Consider the following 16,478-nt stretch of genomic DNA (forward strand, 5'->3'; position numbering starts at 1 on the left):
AGGAGGCGGAGTCTCGTGTTAAGGAGGCTGAATTTCAAGCACGTGCTAAGGAGGCTGAGTCTCAGGCTCGTATTCAGGAGGCTGAACTTCAAGCAAGTGCTAAGGAGGCTGAATTTCAGGCCCGTTCTAAGGAGGCTGAGGCACAAGTTGAAATTGCTAGGATTCAGGCAGACCATGAGTATCGCATGAAACAAGGTGGAACTGGATCATCTAGCTCTGATGATTTTGATGTGCCTAAAAATGTTAAACTTGTCCCTCCTTTTAATGAATCTGATTTAACAAAGTATTTCCAGTTGTTTGAGAGGGTAGCTACGGGTTTAATTGGCCCAAACAGTATTGGCCAGTACTCCTTCAAACTGTTCTCACCGGTAAAGCTCAAGTAACTTATGCATCTTTGCCTCAGGATCAATCTGATAATTATGATGTAGTTAAGAGCTTGATTCTTAAGGCCTATGAGCTTGTTCCTGAAACCTATAGAGCAAAATTTAGGACAACTTACAAGCAAGATAAGCAATCCCATGTTGAGTATGCAAAAATCAAAGAAGATCTGTTAGAGCAGTGGTTAAATTCTAAGAATGTGGATTCTGATTTTGGTAAATTTAAGCAGATGATTTTGCTGGAGGACTTCAAGAGGTGTATTAGTAAAGATCTAAGCCTATATCTTGATGAGAGAAGAATAGAAAATTTGTCTGATGCTGCAGTTTTAGCTGATGAATATGTTCTCACTCACAAGAGATATTCTAGAGAAAAAGGGAAAGCTGAGAGTAAGTACGTTGCCTCTACTCAGAGTACAGGTAACAGGAAAGAGAATAAAGATGATGTTTCTCAGGAAGTAAATACCAGCTCCACCTCTAGATTTCAGAAAAGTAAATGTACTTATTGTAGTAAGCTTGGTCATACTACGGAGAAATGTTTCAGGAGACAGCGTGATGTGAACAAAAAGGAGTCTTTAAATATTCAGTCAATTGGTCTAGTGTCCACCCTTGAGAGTTCCCAGAATTCTTTAACTGAGTTAACTGAACCTGCTTTGAGGGTTAACTTAAATTCTCATGATGGAGCTCCTCTTTTGAGCAGTAACATGGGTGACACTCTCAAGAGTTCATGTGCTAATTTCCTGTCTGATGGTTTTGTCAGTCCTCTGGACAGTAATGACAGGAAATCAGTTAAAATATATCGTGATACAGGTGCTTGCCAATCCCTTATGCTGACCAGTGTTCTAGGCTCTAATGTTAATTCCTCTGATGAAACTGTAATCTTACAAGGTGTAGGGAATAATTACTTCTCTGTCCCTCTGTGCAGAGTGAATTTAAAGTCTGGTTTTGTTAATGGTTCCGTTATGGTTGGGTTGGTTGAGACACTCCCAATGTCAGGTGTAACTTTCTTACTTGGAAATGATATTGGTGGAAGTCAACTGTGTCCAGTTCCTCAGTTGTCTAGTGAGCCAGTGGCTGCGTCCCAGGATTGTGGTGTCCCTGATGTGTTCCCTGCATGTGCTGTCACTAGGGCTAAGTCTAAAGTTACTGGTGATTTAGAGGATAATGATGATGATGATGTTATCCTAGCTGACACTTTTCATGCTAATTTGGACCACTCACCAGATGAGGCAGTACCCCGTAGTGTTGATAATTTGTCTCGTCAAAAGTTGGTTGAGTTGCAGGTTGCTGACCCTGAGCTGAAAGGTCTAGCTAACTCTGCTTACAGTGAAGAAGAGTCAGCCGGTGCTTCTACTTGTTATTATGTAAAGTCAGGAGTACTTATGAGGAAGTGGAGACCCCCAACAGCATCAGCCGACTGTGAATGGGAGGTTGTACATCAAGTTGTCATCCCTCGTGTTTGTAGGCAGGATATCATTAGAGTGGCTCATGATTCCAGTTTGGCAGGACACCTTGGAGTGAGGAAGACTGTGGCACGCATTTTGAAACACTTCTACTGGCCAGGTATCTTCAGGGATGTTTCCTGGTATTGTAAGTCTTGTCACGCCTGTCAAGTTGTGGGGAAGTGTAATCAGACCAAAAGGGTTGGACCTCTAGTTCCCATTCCTCCTTTTGAGGCGCTTTTCACCCGTGTGTTGGTGGATTTTGTGGGCCCTCTTCCTAAGACTTCTTCAGGATTTTCTTATGTGTTGACCCTGATTGATATGGCCACTCGTTATCCTGAAGCCATTCCACTTAGAAATATCTCAGCAAAGAACGTGGTTAAGGAAATGCTAGGGTTCTTCACAAAGTTTGGTCTGCCCAAGGAGGTACAGTCAGGCCGGGGAAGTAATTTCATGTCAAACGTTTTCAAGCAGTCTCTGAAAGAGTTGGGCATCACCCAGATCACGTCTTCAGCATACCATCCCCAGACTCAAGGAGCGTTGGAGAGATATCATCAAACACTCAAATCGATGCTCAGGAAATACTGTTTGGAACATCAGAAAGATTGGGATAAAGGTCTTCCATTCATTGTATTTGCCGCAAGAGAATCTCCAAATGAATCACTGGGCTTCTCACCTTTTGAACTACTGTTTGGCCATGAAGTAAGAGGACCCCTTAAGCTACTCAAGGAATGCTGGCTGTCGGAGGAAGATGACGTCAACCTGCTGGAGTATGTGATGAAGTTCAAAGAACGGCTGTCCACTGCTTTACAGCTGGCGAGAGAGAATTTAGGAGCTGCTCAGGAGAAGATGAAGACTTGGTATGATAAGAAGTCCAGGTTACGCCACTTTCAGCCAGGAGATCAGGTTTTGATTCTGCTACCAGTACATGGGCAACCTCTTCAAGCCAAGTTTAGTGGTCCTTATTTCGTGGAGAAGAAACTCAGTGATGTCAATTATGTCATCGCCACACCAGATTGTAGAAAGAGCAAGCAACTATGTCACATCAACATGCTAAAGTTATATCATAGGCGGGACGAAAATAATCCAGTCTGCACTGTAGCTGTTCCACCCGAGTCTGCAAGTGAAGCTCTCCCATGCAGTATGTGCCTGAGTGATAGTTTGGGGAAGAATCCTGATATCATGAATGATCTCCAGAATAAGCTTTCTCATCTACCTCCTGAGGAAAGGCAGGAGTTTTCGGCATTACTGCAGGAGTACCCGCAAGTGTTCCGTACCACTCCAGGAAGAACCACTGTGTTGATGCATGATGTCGATGTTGGAGACGCAAAGCCAATTAAATTGCCTCCTTACCGTGTGAACCCAGTGAAAGTTCCTCTCATCCAGGAGCTTGACTACCTGTTGGACCACAAGATGATTGAGCCCTGTCAGAGCGAGTGGAGTTCTCCTGTCACTCTAGTCCCTAAGCCAGGTGGGTCACAGCGGCTTTGCATCGACTACAGACGTGTTAATCAGATAACCAAAACAGACACTTACCCTCTCCCTCGCGTGGAAGATTGCATAGACAAGATCGGAAAGGCTAGGTACATAAGTAAGTTTGATTTGTTAAAGGGATACTGGCAAGTACCTATGACTGAACGTGCTAGGGAGATCTCATGTTTTGTAACACTAGGAAAGGCTTTTGCATTTTGTGTAATGCCGTATGGTATGAAGAATGCACCAGCCACATTTCAGAAGCTCATGAATGTTGTAACAGAGAGTTTGGCAGGGTGTGTTGTTTATATTGATGATGTATTAATCTTCAGTGACAACTGGAAAGATCACCTATGCCATGTCAGTAAATTTCTTGAGCGTTTAGTTCAGGCTAATCTTGTAGCTAATTTATCAGAGTGTGAGTCTGGTCAAGCTAAAGTTCAGTACCTCGGGTACGTAATTGGTGATGGACATGTTGCAATACCAGCAGCTAAGGTTCAGGTTATAAGTGATCTTCCCAGACCTAAAAGTAGGAAAGAGCTACAAAGATTTTTGGGAATGGTAGGTTATTACAGGAGATTTGTTCTTAACTTTTCAATTCTTGTATCACCACTTACAGACCTACTGAAAAAGGGAGTTAAATTTGTCTGGACCGATAACTGTGAATCCTCTTTCAACAAACTTAAAGCTATTCTATTAAGTCAGCCAGTGCTCGCTACTCCAAATTTTGCTAAGCCTTTTAAGATGGCTGTTGATGCAAGTGATACAGGAGCTGGGGCTGTTTTGCTGCAAGAGGATGATCAGGGTATTGAACACCCTGTATCTTATTACAGTAAGAAGTTCACTCCACCTCAAAAGAACTACTCAACTATTGAGAAAGAGCTTTTGGCCTTGATTTTGGGTTTACAGCATTTTTCATTTTATTTGTGTTCTGGTTTTGACCCCATAGTCATTTATACCGATCATAACCCACTGAAATTCCTTAGTAAGTTTAAAGATAAAATCAGAGATTGACAAGATGGAGTCTACTTCTTCAGGAGTATTCATTAGACATACAACATGTCAAGGGGAAAAAAATGTTATTGCAGATTGCTTATCTAGACTTTAGACAGATTATTTTAGAGTAATAAGAAATTTCCTTCGTAAATTTCTTTTTTCTTTGTGGGGAGGTGTTACATAGCCTATGATTTCATCATCCTTTGTGTAATGTTAATGCACAGTTGCTGCATGTTTGATCACGAGCGTGTTCTGCCTCAGTTCCACCCTTCTACCGTTATAGTAAAGTCGTCCTTTCTGTTGTTCAGAGCGGGATTGTCAACTCTTTGTCCCCATGGCTTCATTTGCGCGTCCTTCTTACAAGTTGTATCAAGCTCTGCTGGCCCCTGTATAATGAGCTCAGTCTCTGCATCATTGCCACTTAGATCTGCTCCTCATTTTGTTCACATCTCTGTCCTCCCCTGTACAGTTATTATTGTGAGTGCTCAGGAAGTCTCCAACCATCTAGCAGCTGTGTAATTTGAGTATAACTGTTATTGCATTTTCTCCTTGTACTGTATAGCATAAGGTGTTGATTTGTAGGCCTAGTGAGGTTTTTTTTGTGATTTGTGTGGGATTCGTTTTGTCAGCCAGTTTTAATATTAGTTTGTATCTGTAATAATTTATCTTGCATTAACTGAGCATTACCCAGTGTATTTTCATTTTATCAGGGCTGACTTAGATAAATTTACTCATGCTAATTTCGTGTTAATAGAGGCTATTGCAGTTAACCATATATTTAACCTGTTTTTTGCCATTACATTATCCTTATGAGTCCTGAATGTTTTGTTGTTAGTTTGAGCATTAAACTTTAACTTGTAATTTTACCTAACTCTTTTGTTTTGAACCTGGAACTTTACGGGACAGTAGTGATTTTTAGTATTCTCACTTAAAGTGTACATTATCTTTCTCTGTTCCGTAACAATGTCAAAACAAAAAAAGGCGTTCCAACTTGCTTCGGCCGATAGTATACGATTGCGGTTAGATCAAACCTATTTTATTATTGTGATGACCGTATAAACATATTTTTGGGCGAAATCGCTAAATATACATCTTCCACATATATATCCAAAATTTATTGGAATAGGCACCCAATTACTTCTAGTACTCATATGACACTTCTAAAGGTGATAATATCAAATTTAGGAAACATATGACATGAAATCGATTCATACATACGGAGCTGGCATATGAGGTGTTTAAGAAAATAAAGTTTCAAGTTATGTATATGTGACCGAAACAAGCTAGAAATTTCGATAAAGAGGGGTTTTCTTTTTTCATCTGCAGTAGTAGCTCTTTAAAAAAATTTCGAGCGTCCTGACTAAATGTAAAAAAAAAAAAAATCATATTATGAAGGTTTGTTAGACGATTTCAAACATTTAATTATGTGAACTCTCTCAAAACTGTGATAACTCGTGAGACGGGATATTAATGAGTTTTTGACTCAGTAATTAATACGGTAAAGAATAAATACAACTGAAATATCCAATAGATACTTTATTACCATTTATATCTCTATTCCTTATCTCGGTGGACAAATAGTTAATAATGCTAATTAAAAATAACGATTGAAAGAACAACGATTGATCTGTATTAATGTCATCTGGAGATGGTTTGATTTTTTACGTTAGAAAGAGTGTCATTAGTGACTAGTTTTTTCTTTTGTAGTGATACTGGTACATGATTTTTTACGGTAAAAGCAACCGTTGTAGGAGTAATTCCAAATGTTTTACTTGAGTGGACCTAAAATAAAATCCATAAATGACGGTGAAAATACTAAATCTGTAACTTACACAAATGTTCTCTATATTAACTTGGAAACCTTTCAGCTGTACTTAAAATTCAAAAAACATTTCTAAGGGTAAAAAAAATCCAGTTCGGAAAAAATCAGTAACAAGGTTAAATTAGTTAACACGTGGAACGTAATTAATTCACAGATAAAGAATGCTGGCATTTGATGGTTTTATGCCTAAACAGTTTCGTAAAATTTGAGACGTGTAAACAATTCTGAACTTCAGAGTTTATTATTATTATTATTATTATTTTTGTGGAGAGAATTGAGAACTAGATACGGCTGATAGAACACGATTGCTGGTAGTTCAAAACTATTTTCCTGGAGTGACGACCGTATAAACATATTTTTGGGCGAAATCTCTAAATATGCATCACCCACATATGTACTCAAAACTCGTTGGGAGAAACACACAATTGCATCCAATAATGAGGTGACACATGTGAGTCTGAAAAAAAATCAAATTTAGGAAACAACAAGAAATCGATTCACACGAAGAGGTGGCATCTGAAGCGCTTAAGAACAAGCAGTTTCAATTGATGTATTGGCCACGGAAATAAGCGAGAAATTTCAAATTAGACAGATTATCTTTTATATGCCATAGTAGAACTGAAAAATTCCATCTAGCCTCCTGGTTGAATGTAGATAAATAAAGAATACCACATACTATGGAGGTTCGTGTTAGACCGCCAGCCATATTTCCTAAGGTAAAATCTCTCAAAGATGTGATAACTCATGACATGGAATATTGATAAGCTTTTGACTCCCAGAAAAATTAATACCAGAAAGAACAAGCACTAGCGCAATACCCAGATATATAGTTAATTATCATTTATAATTTTATTCCTCATCTCCGTAGACATATAGTGAATGAGTTTAAAAAAAAAAAAAAAAAGATCAATAAGGTAACACTGAAATAACTTTGTTAATGTCGTGTGGAGATTGTTTCGATTTTCGCTATAGGAATAGGGTCATTTGTGACATTTTTATTTGTAGTAATGCCTTCAAGATAAATAATGGTACAAGTTTTGTTCCGATAAGAGCATCGGCTTTGGCAGTGATTCAAATTATTATTCTAGAGTGATCAAAAAAAAACTCATAATTGCTGGTGGAAACACTAAATATGCATTTTCCACAAATGTGCTCTAATTTTGTGGGAAACATTCACAATTACATCTAAAGAACAGAAAACATTTCTCAGCATTACAAAATCTTACTCGGGGGGGAAAAAAATAAGTAACAATTCTAAATGAAGTAAGACGTGGGATGAAATTGATGCTGGCATTTGACGGATTTAAGCCCATTGAGCTTTTTTTTTTTTTTTTTTTTTCTTTTTGCAGAGTCGTTTCAACAACATGGTGATTCACTGATAAAAGGATATTTTTTTTATCAATATAACTTGGGCTTTAAAGTTCCATTTTGTTCCTACTAGCCAGATTTTAACAAGGAAGTTTTTTCCCACTATGACTGTTCGAGTGATAATAATTTTTACCAAGTAAAATCACACCAAAAAGATATAAACCATATAAAAGAAAATTGTTTAGTTATTCATAATCTGATAGAGATAATGATATAAATTAAATACATAGATGTACTAAGACATACAATTTATAAACATTAATTAGTTCTTCATATACGCAGTTTTCTTGTTCATGATAGGTTAAAAATTAAAAAAAAAGAAAAAGGTTGCAGGAACATCGACCTGATCTGTTTTGTATGTCGTGTTGAGGCTGAATGCATTTTTTTTTTTTTTTTACAGGAATTCGTTTTGTATATTTTTAAATTCATCTTAACGATTATTTGAATTAAAAAGAAAAATCGAGTTGCAATTGTGAACTAGTCACAGCTGATAGAATAAGATTAGCTGTAGTTTAAACCTATTTTACTAGTGTGATGACCGTATAAACATATTTTTCAGCGATATCGATAAACATGCATCTTCCATAAATGTACTCAAAATTCGTTAGGAAAGACACTCAACTACATCCAATACTCAGATGACACTTCGAAGGGTGAAAAAATTATATTTAGGACACATTTAACAGGAAATCGATTCACACGTAAGGAGCTGGCATCTGAGGTGCTTAACAACATATTTAAAATGCCCGCCGCCGGACCATCCACCCCGCCACCCCCCACCCCACCACCGGGCCACCACCACCCCACCACCCGAAGAAGAGCTAACGAGGAGGTTAATGACCCAGGGCAAAAGGGTCACCTAACCACCACTGACCTGTGCCCCTTCTCCCCGCAACTGCCCCAACGCCAGGTGAGCCTAGATCCGCAACAACTTCAACGGCGGGTTGACCATCGACAGCAGTGGGGTGGGACTGACATAAAATCAGTCCCTAGTAGTACTGTGGTGACGACCACAGCTTCACCCCAGAAGGGCAGGAGGTCCCTTGGTGAGCCACGAGGTGTTCGCACCTCTGCCACAGTGAGCTACGAGGGAACACCACCCTCTGCCAAAACTCTGGTGAGCCACGAGGGGCTAGTACCCTCTGCCACAGTGAGCCACGAGGGAACACCACCCTCTGCCACTACTCTGGTGAGCCACGAGGGGCCAGTACCCTCTGCCACAGTGAGCCATGAGGGAGAAATACCCTCTGCCACTACCAGGACAGGAGGTCCTTTAGCGAACTGTGAGGGAGAAATACCCTCTATCACAAACAGGGCAGGAGGCCCAATAGTGAACTATAAGGGGCCAACACCCCTAGCCACCCTAAGGGTAAGAGCCCCTTGTATAAAGCCAAAAGTGGGTCCCAGGGCCGATCGACCTGGCGCCACGGCTGTGTCGGAGACAAGAGAGAGAGTCGTCTCTGTGCTACCCTCCCTGTGTAAGAGAGAGAACACGGCCTCCGTGTGTCTTCTATCTTCAGCCAACACCTGCAGGAGTAGCTGGACACCACCCTGGAGAGTTGCCCCGAAGGTGTCCCCCGAGCAAAGACCAAGTCCCAGTCGGGACCTATCTCCCACTCCCGGGAGATTCTTGTCTCCCCCAGGCACCAGCAGGAGATGAGGCCTCAGCCCACACCTGACGCCGCGTCCCCTGACAGACCTCCACAGTCCCCGGACCCCCAGGCGAGCCCAGCAGCCTACCAACGCTGTCCTCCTCCTGCCTCAGAACCTCCGACGCCAGACACGACTTCTCCACCTGTTTGGCTCCAGTCCTGAGGGCCACCACACCAGGTCGAGGCCCCACATAGACGGGCCTCCCTGCACCAAGACGACGAGACCCTGAGAGGAGGGTCTACATCAGGTCGAGACCCCAGGCAAGATGGTCTCCCTGCACCGTGATGACGGGACCAGAGAGGAGGGTCTACAACAGGTCGAGACCCCAGGCAAGAGGGTCTCCCTGCAACGCCTCAGTGGATTGGACCCGGGTCGAGTCTCCCACCAGCGGGTACGGTGATTCCCGCCACGGGTAGAGCCCCCGGAGGTCCCCTTAAAGTGACAGAGTGATATCGCCCCAGAAAAAAGGGCAAGATTAGTAACATCCCCCCCTACATTCAAGAAAGTGAAACAGGGACAGTGATACAGTGACAGAGTGAATAAGAGGGATCCCATCTGTAAGTGCCCGTGATTACTTTCCCTTTATTAAAGACTATAATTCTGGACCCGTGAATCTAGTGTTGTTCCCCCAGCCCAGAAAAGAGGAGTTCTCCCTTACCAGTGTACGCGCAGGTGAGAGTCACCGCGCTGAGCCCAACAAGTCAATTGTTGTGATCTGCTCCCCCTGTTCTTTTATAGTAATATTCCTCCCCTGGGCCATCAAGCCTATATATCCCTCTTGTGTCAGTGAACCAAGACCTTTTGGACTTTAATGAAAGACAGTCACATCCACTTATAGAACCCTAACCCATTGTAAAGTGTAATTACAGTGTGTGTGAATATCCCGTGCTATCTTAACGTAACTTTGTATATCTGTATCCTCTGTCCAGAATATCATTCTATGTAATATTGTCACGGTGTTAGAATTAAGGTAATAGATGTGTTAAAGGTGGACTGCCTAGTTTTTATGTCCTGTTCCTTTGTTGGTGCTTTACTTCCGGTCCGGAAAGAGGACCCCGCTCAGTAGCTAGTGTTTTTAGTACGAGGAGTCGGCCTAAAAACACTCAGCATAACATTGGTGGCAAGCGGTGGTTCTGGATCCGAGTAAAAGCACAGAGGAACATAAAAGGAAACTTGCACAATGGCAGCTAAACCGCACATTCAATTACCAAAATTAAACCCGGACCTATGTGACATGGATGTTTATTTGGATATGATCAAACCCCTTTTAGACATAGGGTTTGACTCGGATAAGGAGAAAATTGCAGTCACACTACCTAATCTGGGGAAAATTATCACAAATGTCGTACCAAAAGTAGTCCCAGAACTGTCATGGGACCAGTTCACACAAATTGTGATACAGGCAGTGACGCCATCTCTGGGCACAGTTGTAGCTTTATCGCAACTAGACGCCCTCACATACGACGGAAGCCTCGATGACACCTTCATCCAGGCTAGGCGGCTCGTCACCGCTGCATACCCGGGCACAGACGCAAAAACCCAGGAACAACTCATATTCCACAAACTCCTCAGGACCCTCCCCAGTTTCATTAAAGACCACTTCACAATACATGAACTGACGGGAGATCTGGATAAAGAAATCAACCAAATAAGGCGCCTTCTAGCCATCCACTCCTCCCCCAAACGCATCGGCGACATCACATAATTCCCCACAGACCTCATCCCTGTAAATCCGTGGGAATTTTCTCCTTGCTGCCCGGAGTGCCCAATCCACGACATTCGTGAACAGCTAAAAGCTGCCCGGCACAGCAGAGCAACACAAGAGCGCCTACAGGCCTCCCCACCATGCGCCGATTGCCCCAAGCCACGCAGCAGGAAAGCGGGACGAGGAAAGCACAGAAGGCGCCCCCTCACTGCCCCCGTGTCCCACCGTAATGACGGGGGCCACCTCACATCTCTCCCAGTCTATGACAGGGAAAAACATCATCTTTCCTTTTCCTCTCCTCTCACTGCCTCTTCTATTTTGCCCTCCCCTATTCCTAACCTTCCCACCTCACACACCACTTTCTCCACTACTACCGCCTCCCCCCTGCCTATTCCTCCCCAACACAAAGCCTGCCTCCCCCTTCACAAACCTCCTAGAACCTTTACCTCATCTTCCCCTGACCTACTTCCCAAAACCGCCTCCTCCTGTCTACTCCCTCCCACCTACCACCCCGCACCACCCACCACCATCACTTCCCCGCCACTCATTTTCCCCGCCAACACAGCCAACTCATTCGCCTTCCCTATCACACCATCCTCCCCCTCAGCCTCACCTCTGCCTGCATCTCCTCCAGCTACCCCACCTCCTCCAACCCACCACTCCCAATCACCGCCCGCTACGCCCACCACCACACCACCCATCACCAACTCCCACCTTCACCGCCGCGGAAACAACCACCACCACCGTACCACCACAACTCTCACCACACCCCACCCGCACCCCACCACGCACCACCCCACGCAACACATCGCCCACCAACTCCCCACGTGCCCAACCACCATCACCACCGATGCCCACCCTCACCACCACGACCATCAGATCACGACCATCAGATCACGACGCATCTTCCGCCCACCATCTACATACACCCCCACACCTCCATCTCCCCCCCATCCTGCTCCCCATTTCCCAACACATGCCACCCACACCCCAAACACCACCCCCATTACCCTCCCCCTTCATCAGGCATCGTGGAAACTACCAACAAACAAAATTGAGAGCGTGCTATGGCGCCTCCACGACCGCCCACCTATCAGGATCCGACGGACACCCCAGCTTCTCCGCCTCCTATGCCAGACAAACCGCCCATCCTCCACCCGTCTCTCAACCCCCACTGAGAGCCAAACACCATGACCAACCACTAGACGAACCTCTTGCAAAACCTCACCCCGGTCCACAAGACATTCACTTCCACCACCTACCACCTGCAGTCACGGGGTCGTGACTTTTTCAAAGACGACAGTGGTAAAATGCCCGCCGCCGGACCATCCACCCCGCCACCCCCCACCCCACCACCGGGCCACCACCACCCCACCACCCGAGGAAGAGATAACGGGGAGGTTAATGACCCAGGGCAAAAGGGTCACCCAACCACCACCGACCTGTGCCCCTTCTCCCCGCAACTGCCCCAATGCCAGGTGAGCCTAGATCTGCAACAACTTCAACGGCGGGTTGACCATCGACAGCAGTGGGGTGGGACTGATATAAAATCAGTCCCTAGTAGTACTGTGGTGACGACCACAGCTTCACCCCAGAAGGGCAGGAGGTCCCTTGGTGAGCCACGAGGTGTTCGCACCTCTGCCACAGTGAGCCACGAGGGAACACCACCCTCTGCCACAACTCTGGTGAGCCACGAGGGGCTAGTACCCTCTGCCACAGTGAGCCACGAGGGAACACCACCCTCTGCCACTACTCTGGTGAGCCACGAGGGGCCAGTACCCTCTGCCACAGTGAGCCACGAGGGAGAAATACCCTCTGCCACTACCAGGACAGGAGGTCCTTTAGTGAACTGTGAGGGAGAAATACCCTCTATCACAAACAGGGCAGGAGGCCCAATAGTGAACTATAAGGGGCCAACACCCCTAACCACCCCAAGGGTAAGAGCCCCTTGTATAAAGCCAAAAGTGGGTCCCAGGGCCGATCGACCTGGCGCCACGGCTGTGTCGGAGACAAGAGAGAGAGTCGCCTCTGTGCTACCCTCCCTGTGTAAGAGAGAGAACACGGCCTCCGTGTGTCCTCTATCTTCAGCCAACTCCTGCAGGAGTAGCTGGACACCACCCGGGAGAGTTGCCCCGAAGGTGTCCCCCGAGCAAAGACCCAGTCCCAGTCGGGACCTACCTCCCACTCCCGGGAGATTCTTGTCTCCCCCAGGCACCAGCAGGAGACGAGGCCGCAGCCCACACCTGACGCCGCGTCCCCTGACAGACCTCCACAGTCCCCGGACCCCCAGGCGAGCCCAGCAGCCTACCAACACTGTCCTCCTCCTGCCTCAGAACCTCCGACGCCAGACACGACTTCTCCACCTGTTTGGCTCCAGTCCTGAGGGCCACCACACCAGGTCGAGGCCCCACATAGACGGGCCTCCCTGCACCACGACGACGAGACCCTGAGAGGAGGGTCTACATCAGGTCGAGACCCCAGGTAAGAGGATCTCCCTGCACTGTGACGACGGGACCAGAGAAGAGGGTCTACAACAGGTCGAGACCCCAGGCAAGAGGGTCTCCCTGCAACGCCTCAGTGGATTGGACCCGGGTCGAGTCTCCCACCAGCGGGTACGGTGATTCCCGCCACGGGTAGAGCCCCCGGAGGTCCCCTTAAAGTGACAGAGTGATATCGCCCCTGAAAAAAGGGCAAGATTAGTGACATCCCCCCCTACATCCGAGAAAGTGAAACAGGGACAGTGATACAGTGACAGAGTGAATAAGAGGGATCCCATCTGTAAGTGCCCGTGATTACTTTCCCTTTATTAAAGACTATAATTCTGGATCCGTGAATCTAGTGTTGTTCCTCCAGCCCAGAATAGAGGAGTTCCCCTTTACCAGTGTACGCGCGGGCGAGAGTCACCGCGCTGAGCCCAACAAGTCAATTGTAGTGATCTGCTCCCCCTGTTCTTTTATAGTAATATTCCTCCCCTGGGCCATCAAGCCTATATATCCCTCTTGTGTCAGTGAACCAAGACCTTTTGGACTTTAATGAAAGACAGTCACATCCACTTATAGAACCCTAACCCATTGTAAAGTGTAATTACAGTGTGTGTGAATATCCCGTGCTATCTTAACGTAACTTTGTATATCTGTATCCTCTGTCCAGAATATCATTCTATGTAATATTGTCACGGTGTTAGAATTAAGGTAATAGATGTGTTAAAGGTGGACTGCCTAGTTTTTATGTCCTGTTCCTTTGTTGGTGCTTTACTTCCGGTCCGGAAAGAGGACCCCGCTCAGTAGCTAGTGTTTTTAGTACGAGGAGTCGGCCTAAAAACACTCAGGATAACAATATCGATTACCGAAACTATCGAAATATTTCGATTTTTTTTTAATTTTTTATTACAGTAGTAGCATATGAAAAATGGATAGAGCCTCTTGATGGAATGTAAAAATAATTAAATAATATTTGAACATTACAAAGGTTCGTGTTAGACGATTAGACACACTTTCTTAGGTAAAATCTCTAAAAACTGTGATAATTCGTGAAACGAAATACTGATGAGCTTCTGGCTAACACAAAAATTATTAATAAATGCTGTAGTAATATAGATATATAATTAATTACCATTTATAAATTTATTTTCCATTTCCGTGGACATATAGTGAATGACAGCTATTAAATTATTTTGGAGGGTATTATATCTATAGATATCGACTTCTTTTTTTATGATAGTCTAGCAGGGGTGCACGAGTTCATTTGTTTGCTTTAGATGTTAGATGAGTGGTTAAATGCTTCAGATGGATGCTCCAGACGTCTAGAGGCTGTTTTGGACGCAGGGGGTGGGTATACAAAATATTAAAGCAATGAGACTGAACATGTATTATTATTTTCCTTCTACTCAACATTTATTATATGTAAAAAGCAATACATATCATTATTACACTGAAATTTACTAACTTGGCTTGTATCAGCTGAATGTCTATCATACGTCTGGCATGGGTGCACATACTCATTGCCCGTCTGCATGTGTGTTGCCGACTTCAGACTACTCGGTTATAATTTTATTTAATGAACTCGGTGCTGGATAATAAAGTGTATTGTCTCTATGCACAGAGGCCAAACGATCTAACTAGCTTTTAGTACCTCTAGCACAAATTCTAGTATCTGCCTCACATAACCGGCAATGACGGGTTTGGGGTACAAACTTTCTTGTCCCGTCATTCCACAACACTTCGTCGTTGTGTCATACTGCATAGCTCTGAAGGGTAACGATAATATGTACAAAGACAAAAGTCGTGTCCTGAAATTTGGTGAAAATATCTGCTGAAAGACTATAGTTTTAGAGCGGCTTTGTGTCGAACGATCGGTTTGAGTTGCCATTTGGTCCTGGTGACCACCCTGCGGATGCCAGCATGTATTTTTTGTACCTTACCGAAACTACAAAATTATTAAATCTTTCTGACTGTTGTTTTTCTTTAGTATTGATGAAGTGTTTCTCATCTTTTATTTTTATGCCAACATAAGCAACGTAACAATTCAGTTAACTTAATAGGTGTTCGGAAGTCAGTTCTCCATCTTTATTAACTGTAAATTAGCTAATCAAATTGATAATTATGACTTGGGACATTATTTCAGTGCTGTAAAACAAAATTCACTATAGTAAATACATGAGAAGAGAGTTACTGTATTATGATAATTGATTTTTTTTTATCTTTTAGAGTGGCTGGCAAACTGAATCCCACAAACGAGTTCGAACACAAACCAGACGACCGAAGTCTACGCACAACTGTTTGTGTCCTCATTCTAGGTGCACTTCGTTTCTAATGGCGTACGCACTGCTTGCAGGTGCTGCTTCCATCGTTGTGATTATTTCTTGGTCGTATAGTTTGTGGTAAAACGAGGACGTCCTGAACGATGACGGTTCTCCGTTGTGCCTTCCGCATGAAATCCTAATCCACGTTTCTATAGTTATGCCTATATCAAATGTCTGAGCTTTCTATTCAGGCTTCATTCATTCATTCATTGCCAGACACCACGTATCCCAAACGGGGTGGCCAAGGGCTCAGAGTTAATTGTTTTACAGGGAGGGGCACTAATCCTCCACCAACCCCACTTGACACGTAGGGAGAACGTTATGCCAACAGCATCTGGTGTTCCCAGGCGGTCATCCATCCAAGTACTAACCAGACCCAACGTTGCTTAACTTCGCTGATCGGACGGGAAGCGGTGTACTCTACGTGATATGGCCGTGATATGGCTTCGTTTCCTGTAAATAAAGGAAGATCATGCCACCTCTCATATTCCTATTAGTTGGATGCATGTTGCTTGACCTCTTCATACCATGGTATAGTAGGTCTGCTAGACATTTTGTGGTAAGATGTAAGATGAAATGTCAGGTGATCATCGCCTAACCGTTGGCATTTCATCTCTCAAACGAAGTGCGGAATCAGCAATTCTTGCGAATCGATGTTAAGGCTTCGGAATTTCATGGGTTCATTCGTACCGTCATCCATCAGCAGCAGATATGAAGCTTGGCAGAGTCAGTTACCACAGGTAACTGCGATAGAGCTTTCATAATGTTTCATGTGTTGCACTTAATCTTCGGACAAAACCACGATACGACTTTTGTCTTTGTACATAATTATGAAGAAATATAA

At 44.3% G+C, this 16,478-nt stretch overlaps 1 pseudogene; it reads right to left on the minus strand.

Annotated features, from left to right (window-relative positions):
* Positions 1–15,956: 15,956 nt before the first annotated feature.
* Positions 15,957–16,075, minus strand: LOC145409469 (5S ribosomal RNA; annotated as a pseudogene).
* Between the last annotated feature and the right edge of the window lie 403 nt (positions 16,076–16,478).

The sequence above is a fragment of the Coenobita brevimanus genome, chromosome 80 (assembly GCF_032717465.1).
Source record: "Coenobita brevimanus isolate Jiangsu-jjx chromosome 80, ASM3271746v2, whole genome shotgun sequence".
Classification (NCBI taxonomy): domain Eukaryota; kingdom Metazoa; phylum Arthropoda; class Malacostraca; order Decapoda; family Coenobitidae; genus Coenobita; species Coenobita brevimanus.